Source organism: Arachis ipaensis, chromosome B4, assembly GCF_059453495.1.
Source record: "Arachis ipaensis isolate K30076 ecotype BB chromosome B4, ASM5945349v1, whole genome shotgun sequence".
Taxonomy (NCBI): Eukaryota; Viridiplantae; Streptophyta; class Magnoliopsida; order Fabales; family Fabaceae; genus Arachis; species Arachis ipaensis.
In genome coordinates, this window is record NC_142439.1 from 13,661,255 (window position 1) to 13,671,039 (window position 9,785).

Here is a 9,785-nt window from a genome sequence, read left to right on the forward strand (position 1 = left end):
AGCTCAAGTGAAGTTGCTGGCTCCCGACTTTGACACCTCCGCAGTTAGCGTTTTCAAGACCATCAAGGATCGCAAAATTGTTGATATGCCGAAGAAGTGATGCGGTCTTGCTTTTGTATTTTGGTTTTTTGTAATATGTAGATCTTTGAATGCTTTGTTTTAGTAAATTTGATTGTCGTTTTGCCGGTACAAAACGAGATGCTTGTTTCCCGCTTTGTCGGTAATCAATTTGCTTGCTGTTTTCTTGCCGTTTTGTTGGTAATTAGCTATTCGCTTGTACTTTTTTACCGCTTTGTTGGTGACTAGCTAAGCTAGGTCATGGCTCTTATCGTTTCAGCAGCCGTTTATTGCGGTGTTTGTTGCTTAATGGTTCCCGGGGTGATCAATCCCGGGATACCGTGTCGTTCTGGTGCTAATTACTTGGCAAGATAATTTGATTAGTTTAAATATTGAATACGAAACCAAGAGATGACGAATTATTGACAAACGGCTAATTGAAAACAACTAACCGCAAATAATATGATCATGAAGTAATGACAAACAAAAGGCAAATATTCCAACATAAATCAATACAGATCTTACTAAACCGGTTTGAACCGGCAAAATGCTTGCTCGCCTAGAGTGCCCCGGCAAAACGCTTGCTCGCCTAGAGTGCCTCGGCTGCTAGGGATAGAATCTCCTTAGGTTACTCGCATTCCAGGTTCTTGGGACTTCCCTGCCACCCAGCCATTCTAGTTTGTAGGCACCGTTGCCGAGCACCTCCTTCACCCTGTATGGGCCTTCCCAATTCGCTGCTAGCTTTCCTTCCCCAGGTGCCGGGAGTCCAACATCGTTGCGTCGTAGGACCAGGTCGTTCTGTTCAAACTCTCTCTTGAGTACTTTGGTGTTGTAACGCAGGACCATTCTTTGTTTCAACGCCGTCTCCGATAAGTGGGCCATTTCCCTAGCCTCGTACACCAAGTCCTTTTCTACGGCCTCTTCAACTCCTCCTAAAAGTAGTCGTGGGCTCGGTTCACCGATCTCCACGGGTATTATTGCATCTATCCCATAGGTGAGCTTGAAGGGGGTCTCCCCGGTAGACGACTGCTGAGTTTGCAATAGGACCAGAGTATGGGTGTAGGCGGGCTGCCGCTTGTTGGCTGCCACGACCTGACTAACTTCTTCGTCATTGATATACTCCCTGGCCACATTTTGAATTTCTTGCATTGTCCACACGGGCTTGGTGGTAAGGTGTTTCCTGAAATCCTCTTTCAGCAATCCATTCGTCAAGCACAAGCTGGCCACCAAATCGGTTAGGTCGTCGATCTCTAAGCACTCGTCATTGAACCTATCCAGGAACTTCCTGGTCGGTTCGCCAGTCCTTTGTGTTACCCCAAGCAAGTTAATCGGGTGCTTCACTTTAGTGATACGTGTGATGAACTGAGCCAAGAAGGCGCGACTGATGTCAGCGAAGGTGGTTACAGAGCCCTGGGGGAGAGCATTGAACCAGCGAATTGCTGGTCCCGCTAAAGTCACGGGGAAGGCACGACACCTTACTTCATCACCCACCCTTTCCAAGTTCATTCTGGTCTCGAAGACTGTTAGATGTTCTTGGGGGTCTTGGCCTCTTGGGTCCCATCGTACCTCATGTCCATTGGCTTATCGAAGTGCTTCGGAAGCCGGACCTCAAGGATCGAATGATGGAAAGGGGTTGCCCCCCATGATTACAGGTGGTCGCCTTCTCCTTAGTCTTTCTTTGTTGTCTTCTCAGTTTTCCTCGACGATATTTCTTGTCGGAGGTCGGGTGTAAATTATAGGATCTCGCCGTCTTCTTGGCACCTCTCTACTTTTGCCTTGGCTTTCTGACTCCGATCGGGGGCTCGGGGTGCTCCTGGAGCGGCTTCTTCGAGGACTTCTTCCTCTCCTTTGAGGAGATCGGGAACACCCTTGCCTTGGAGCTGGTTGGTGGTGCTCTCTGCTAGCCACCTCCCGCTCCAGGTTTTGCACTTTGTGGCGCAGCTCCTGTATTATTCTGGCGCTGTCACTACTTGTTCCTCCAAAGGGTCGCGTTTCATGGGTGCGCGCAGGGAACTCGGGTTGTCACAGGGGGGATCTGGTGCGTTCGCGAGAGGAAGCCACCGAGGCTACCCTGCCGCTTCTGGGGACCATTTCCTCCCTGCCGGGTTCGCTTCCGTCGTCTGCCTCTACAAGACCCAACAGAAAGTCCATCTTGGCCGATTCCCCACAGACGGCGCCAATGTTCAGTTGCTCGGGGTTCCGCACGGGTTGAAGAGGTGCTCCAGGTGAGGAGGTGGGAACCAACCTGGATCTGAGCCTGTGTGCGAGACGCGTGGGCCGACGATCTCCCGAGCTCTTTGTGGAGTATGGGAGGGGGGGGGGAGCCACCTGCAATGACACTCCTACGCTCAAGTCAGAAAGTATGCAGGCAGCTATGAGAGTAAGGGTGGTAGTGACCTACCTTGGCGGAAGGGTAGGGCCCTCCCCATATATACCTTGTCAGAGGTGGGTCCCGTAAAGACAGACCCACCTTTCTCGAAATTTCCTTGTACAGCTGTTGTGTGGTGAGCTGGGGGGACAAGTATCAAAGTTGGTTTCCCGGCTCGGATTCGACGTCCATTGACCCAGCCACCCGGGTCGGATCAAGTTGGATACCAGCTGGGCTGGGGCCGTAACAAAAATATATAAACTAATTTTACATCCTTTATTAGATAAGATATGTGTGTATAGATAAACTAATTTTACATAATTTATTAGATAAGCAGTATATGTGTGTATATTTAGTAAAATAAGTTTAATTTTTTAATTTGTTTATTGTTAAAATGTGTTGCACAATAAAATAAGTAGTATCATAAAATCAAATAAAAAAATCTTGTTAGATTTTAAGTTTGTTCTTTTATATTTTTATTATTAATATTCAATATTTTCTTTTAAAAAAATAGTTTAGACAAATAAAAAATATTTATTTATTATAATTTTAGACACTACTATGTTAATTATAATTTTAATTTTTTTTAGAATTTATTAAAATCTTATAATTATGAATTTATAATGATTGAAAAATCAAATAATTAATATATTTAATTTGAATATAAATACTTTTACATAATTTATATGCTCAATTATATATTTAGCCGCTAATTTTTTTTTTTTTTCTTTCAAGATCCGCCACTTGTTGAGGAACTTTGGTGCCATACCAAAAAGAAAGAGGGACCCTTTTATGGTACACAATTCCAACATAGTATGATCACATGCATAGCTCTATATATGTATTGCAGATTATTCTAGAACATGAGTACCTTTTTTTTCTTTTATTTTTTTTCCTTGATGGAATTCACGGGATGATGTTTGTTAATTAGTGTTGTTGTGTATGTCACGGGGTGGATTCGGAAAAAGGTTGATTAGATTAGGAGAAAATTCCACTTTAGTCTCCTATAAAATATTAAAATGATATTTTATTCTCCTCTATTTTATAAATATATATTTTTTTATCTTTTAATTTTTAAAATTTTTTTTTTTAATTTATTTTAAATTTTTTGTGTTAACTAATATTAACTTTATCTATTTTTTAAGAAAAATAAATTATTTTTTTTAAAAATATTCATTAACAAAAGTTTTATTTTTTATCATTAAATTTTGTTTAAATTATATTTTTTAAAAAATTTAATAATTATATTATTATTTTTATAAAATATCTTTCAATAATATTTTAATTATTAAATTATAATTTTACCAAAATTTTTGTTAATAATTTTTTTATATTTTATTATTAATTGTTATATATATTAACAATGATAAGATCTTTTATTTAATGTTAAAATTATTGATATAAAAAAATTAATAATAAAATATAAAAATAATTGTTAACAAAAATTTTGATAAAATTATAATTTAATAATTAAAAAATTATTAAAAGATAGGTATTTTAGAAAAAATAATTTAATTATTAATTTTTTAAAAGTATTTTAATAAAAATATAATTTAATCAATAAAAAATAATTTATTAAAAAATATTTTGGTAAGTAAAATTTAATAATAAAAAATAAAATTTTTGTTAATGGATATTTTTTCAAAAAATAATTTATTGTTTCTTAAAAAATGGATAAAGCTAATATTAGTTAACACAAAAAATTTTAAAATAGATTAAAGATGAGGTTTTTTAAAAATTAGAAGGAAGAAGAATGTACATATATAAAATAAAAAAAATGTCATTTTAGCATCTCATAAGAAAGAAGAGTAAAATTTTCTCTTAGATTAATTGCATTTTGTTTTTTCGGTGTTATATATAACAGCTGTTATAATGACACGTTGAATATGAGCATCGGGAAAAAAACGTAGCATCTACCAGTGACCACGTTAGTAATCCTTTCATTATTTTAAAACAAGATTTGTGTAATTATTATTTCATTGTAAATTATGCATATCTTTAGAAATAAACTAGTATTTTTATCAGTGAAAAATTACGGATATATTTAAATTAAAATTAATTATGATAAAATATAAGAAAAATATCTAAAATATTTAATTATAATGTAGAATAAAAATAATAGATGAAAAAAAAAACAAATAGTAACAATAAAAAAATAATATGTTATTTTAAATTTTAAAAATTTTTTTAAATATAATATTTGTTGTGCTACTCAAAGTATTTTTTTTTTATTGTGAATAAGAATTTTCAACCTCTTCTTACTTGAAGCAGACTTAAATAGTTACCTGAAAAACAAATAAACTCTAATCTATCATTATTCAGCAAAATCATGATATTCTTCGTTTTGTTTCTGCCCTCTTAAGTTACAATACTAACACAATGTTACTATTACACTACCTTCTTCGTCATGAAATATCACTCTTCATTTATCAATGAGTTTTATGATCATTGCTACGGATCATAAATTAAATCTCGTGAATCATGAAAGAGATTGTTATGCTAATGTTCTCTTTCTTTTCGTTCTAATTAGAATTTCTGCGATTACAAAATCTATTACCATAGATATTTTTAAAGTCCAAAAAATTAGAATTGTACATACAAGTTTCAAGCATAGAAATATAATATCTTATCATATTAGAGAATATGTTGCTTTATTTCCTTCTAATGCTCTTTTTTTTTTTTTGACGTTCAGGTTATTTAACTTTGTATGCATTCTCATAATTTATTTCAATTATTTTAACTAAAGTTCTTTTCTATAGTTTATTTTAATTCAATAACACTCTTTAATTTGAAGTAAATGATATTTGACTACTTTTTCACATAATCAATGATAATTACTCTACGAAAAAGTAAATAACAATTATATACATGAAAAAGAATAAAATAATAAAATGAAGGGTAAAATATATTTTTTATCCTTAAAGTTTGACAAAAGTTTTAAAAATATCCTTAAGTTTTATTTTGTTTTAATTTTGTCCCAGAAAGTTTTGATTTGCATCAAATATATCCCTAGCGGCTAATTTTTCAAAAAATTTAAGATCGATTCAACAATAATTTTATAAGAACAACCCCTCAACACAAGCAAATCAAGCATAATTTACATGCATTATTGTTATATTGATCTTAAATTTTTTGAAAATTTAGCCTCCAAGGATATATTTGATGCAAATCGAAAATTTTTGGGACAAAATTAAAATAAAATAAAACTTAGAGGTATTTTTAAAAATTTTACCAAACTTCGAGATAAAAAATATACTTTACCCTAAATTGAAATAAGAACTATTCCTAGAAGTCGATAGTAAGTTAGTAACTAACTGATTGATGTGCCTCTGTTATAGGATGATTATTTTTTGTTATAAACATTCTTCATTTTTCAGAGTTAATGAAGAAGCTATTTCCATTGGGAAGCAAATAAAATCATTTCATGGATGGTCATCATCATTCTCTTAAGTGAATAAGATAAACACTAAAAAGAAAGTAAAAAGATAAACATAATTAATAATTTATAATACAAAATAGATATAGATAGTCACCTGAAAAATAGATAAAGTTTAATCTGTCATTGTTATTCTACAAAATCACAATCTTCTTCTTTATGTAATATGATAAATGTAATGTGCAAGATTATTATATTTATAAATCACAATTATTATATTCAAGCAAGACATTATCATATTCAACTATGTATTTCATGAAACATGTAATGTGCAAGGGAAAAAAAAATGTAAAGTAATTTAACAATTATTACAGTATGTTGAACCAATAAGCTCCACTACCAAACTTTCATAATATAAAATAATTCATCAAATATGTAATGTGCAAGAAAATAATACTAAAGAAAAATATAATGAATTTATAATATCTAAAAATTCATGAAACATGTAATATGCAGGTAAAAAAATAAAGCAATTCATCATTTTTTATTTTATTTTATTTTTTTATCAAATATATGAGACTCGAACCTGAATTTCTTAATTGAGTATGGGAAGACTATGCCATTTGAACTATTAGTCATTGACCATCATTTTCTTACTTGAATAAATATAAGTACAGAATTATAAACAAATCCACTCTCTAATCATAGGAGCAAGATAAAAAAAAAAAAAAAGAAATACATGGTTGCTTATAGTTATAGGGAACTAAAAGAGCTTATGCAATGGTAAGCCAGTGAATAGAAACATCAATAGTGGCAGAGAGCAAAGGGTTAAACGACTCCATTGGTGGCAGAGGGTATCGCTTCGATGGAGATCAAAGAAGGAAACGCGCGAAATAACTTGGAGACTGCGTTTTCAGTGTCCACCATGGAACAACGTATAGGAACTTCATTACGATTTGTGGGAGACTGTGAAGAGTGGGATTATACGCAAGATAAAGGAGGGTTAAAATTGGAAGAAAATTTTTGTTAAGCACTTAAGCTCATAATTTGCAATTGGAGATTTGCAATCAGAGTAAAAAAGCAGAAAACGTTTCTAAGAGAATTTGCAGTTGGTGTAAAAAAGCGAAAAACATTGTTAATTTAGGTGTAATTAGGAGATGTCATCTGGCAATTTTTGTTATAAAATTAAATATATATAATGGATATATATGTTAATTAAAATATCTCTTTTTATTATCATTGGATGTAGTATATGGTACAGAATTCATGATACAATGTATAGATCTTACATTCTATTTAATAGGAGAAGAGAGAGAATCAATCTGGATAAAAAAATGTTAACAAGTGCAAAATTTATTTATGGCTAAACTAAAACATTGTTTTCACAACAGTTCTAAATAATATAATAAGCACAAACAACAGAAGACTGGGATGCTTTTAGGTCTTCAATGTTCAAAGTGTTTGCTTGTATTTCAAGTAAAAGCAAAAATCCAAGCACATGAAAGTGTGCATTTGTTTTGTTTCAAAGCTATTTCATATTTAAATAGAAAATAATACTAAAGAACTAACAATATAGTCATTAATTTCAACCATCATTGAGAAAACTGCTAAATAAGTTCAGTATGAAGCCTATTAAAAATAAGCTTTTGTTGAGTTTGGAATGTTTCTTATTTTTAAAATTTAAATTTTTTTTTTTGGTTGAATGTTAGTTGTAATGTTAGATGTATAATGTTACTTCAAGAGTTTCTCTTTTACGTTCCATTCTCTATGCACTATGCACAACAACAATTGCTATTTGAGTTTAGGCGTGGTGACTGGGATGAGTAGAGTTTGTGCATAAGTCATGGCAAGGCTCTCCTTCTTGTTTTTAGAGTTGGATTTGTATCTTTTGTGTTTTACATTATTATTTTTAATCATATCTAATCACATATGTAAAATGCATGATTGACCCTTAATTAAATATGTATTATATCAAAATTTAAGAAAGAAGGAGGGGAAAAAAAACTAATGTTACCTATATAGCTAGCAGGATACATAATCAGATAGATACCTCAAATTCTTTTATATTATTGTAATATTTGCTTATTTCATAAGCCTAAGGTTAAGTGGTGGCCGAAGAAACAGGACCAAGCTCATGGCTCCTTTAGGATTAGTTTAAAAAGGTTAAGGAAGTTAAGACAGAAAAATATTAATCAATTTGAATTGGTTGTGTGATCAGTTCACTCGTTATCTTAAACAAGTGCCGAGGATTAGAAGACAAAAAAAAAAGAAAAACAGAAAATATTGGCTTTTTTAATATATAAATATTTGTTCAATCATATTATTGGCTTTTTTAACAGAAAATGTTTTATAATATTGTTGCTTTGCTCCACTAATCGCCACTACAACATTTTAGGTCTATGGCCACGGTTTTTTTGTCACGGTAAAAAACCGTGATCATAGACCCTCTATGGTCACGGTTTTTTAGGGTGACAAAAAAAAAAGCTATAGTCACGATTTTTTTAGAAAGGGTGACCATAGAGTACCTATGGTCACGGTTTTTTAAAAAAGGGTGGCCTAAAAGGGTCTATGGTCACGGTTTTGAGGGGTGACCTAAAGGGATCTATGGTCACGGTTTTTTACAGTGACCAAAAGGGGTCTATGGTCACGGTTTTTCAAAAAAGGGTGACCTAAAAGGGTCTATGGTCACGGTTTTGGAGGGTGGCCTAAAGGGCCTATGGTCACGGTTTTGGGTGGTGGCCTAAAAGGGTCTATGGTCACAGTTTTGGGGGTGACCTAAAGGGTCTATGGTCACGGTTTTTTACAATGACCAAAAAGGGGCTATGGCCACGGTTTTACAAAAAAGAGTGACCTAAAAGGGTCTATGGTCACGGTGTTGGGGGGTGACCTTAAGAGGTCTATGGTCACGGTTTTGGGGGTGGTCTAAAAGTGTCTATGGTCACAGTTTTGGGGGGTGGCCTAAAGGGGTCTATGGTCACGGTTTTGGGGGTGGCCTAAAAGGGTCTATAGTCACGATTTTTTACAGTGACCAAAAAGGGGCTATGGTCACGGTTTTTCAAAAAAGGGTGACCTAAAAGGGTCTATGGTCACGGTTTTGGGGGGTGACCTAAAAAGGTCTATGGTCACAGTTTTTTACAGTGACCAAAAAGAGTATATGGTCACGGTTTTTCGGAAGGGTGACCTAAAAGGGTCTATGGTCACGGTTTTGAGGGTGACCTAAAGGGGTTTATGGTCACGATTTTTTACAATGACCAAAAAGTGTCTATGGTCACGGTTTTTCAAAAGGGTGATCTAAAAGGGTCTTTGGTCACGGTTTTGGGGGTGACCTAAAGGGGTCTATAGTCACAGTTTTAATCATTTGAGTTTAAATTAATTAAAATTTTTATGTATTTTTTATAATTTTAAATATTTTATCTTTTAAAAATTTTAATAATTAAAAACTAATAATAATTTTATATGATTTATTTTAAATATTAAAATTTTAAATTTAATTTTATAAATAAAAAATTAAGTTGAATACTATTAATTTTAAATTAAAAAAAGATTTAAAAATTAATAACATAAAAAATGATTTAATAACTTAATAATGATTTAAAAAATGATTTATAATTAGTTACTTTATAGAAATTGAAATTAAAGTTGTGATAGAAAAATAATGAAATGTAATATAATTTAATTTAGGTAATCGATATTTTAGATTTAAAATCGTATTTTATAAAATGTGATTTGTAAGACCCATAGTTTTCGAAAAAAATATTATTTGAGTTAATTTCAATTTATATATTCATTAAATACTTTATTTTTAGAAATTATTTTATTAAAAGTAATTAAATTAAGTTTTGATAATTAAATGAGAAATAATTAAATGGATTTTTATAAATACTTAAAGTTTAAGTAATTTTATTATAATTAAATATTTTGTAAATTAAAATTAAAATTTCGGTGATAGAAAAATAATAAAAAGTTATATCATTTAATTTGAAT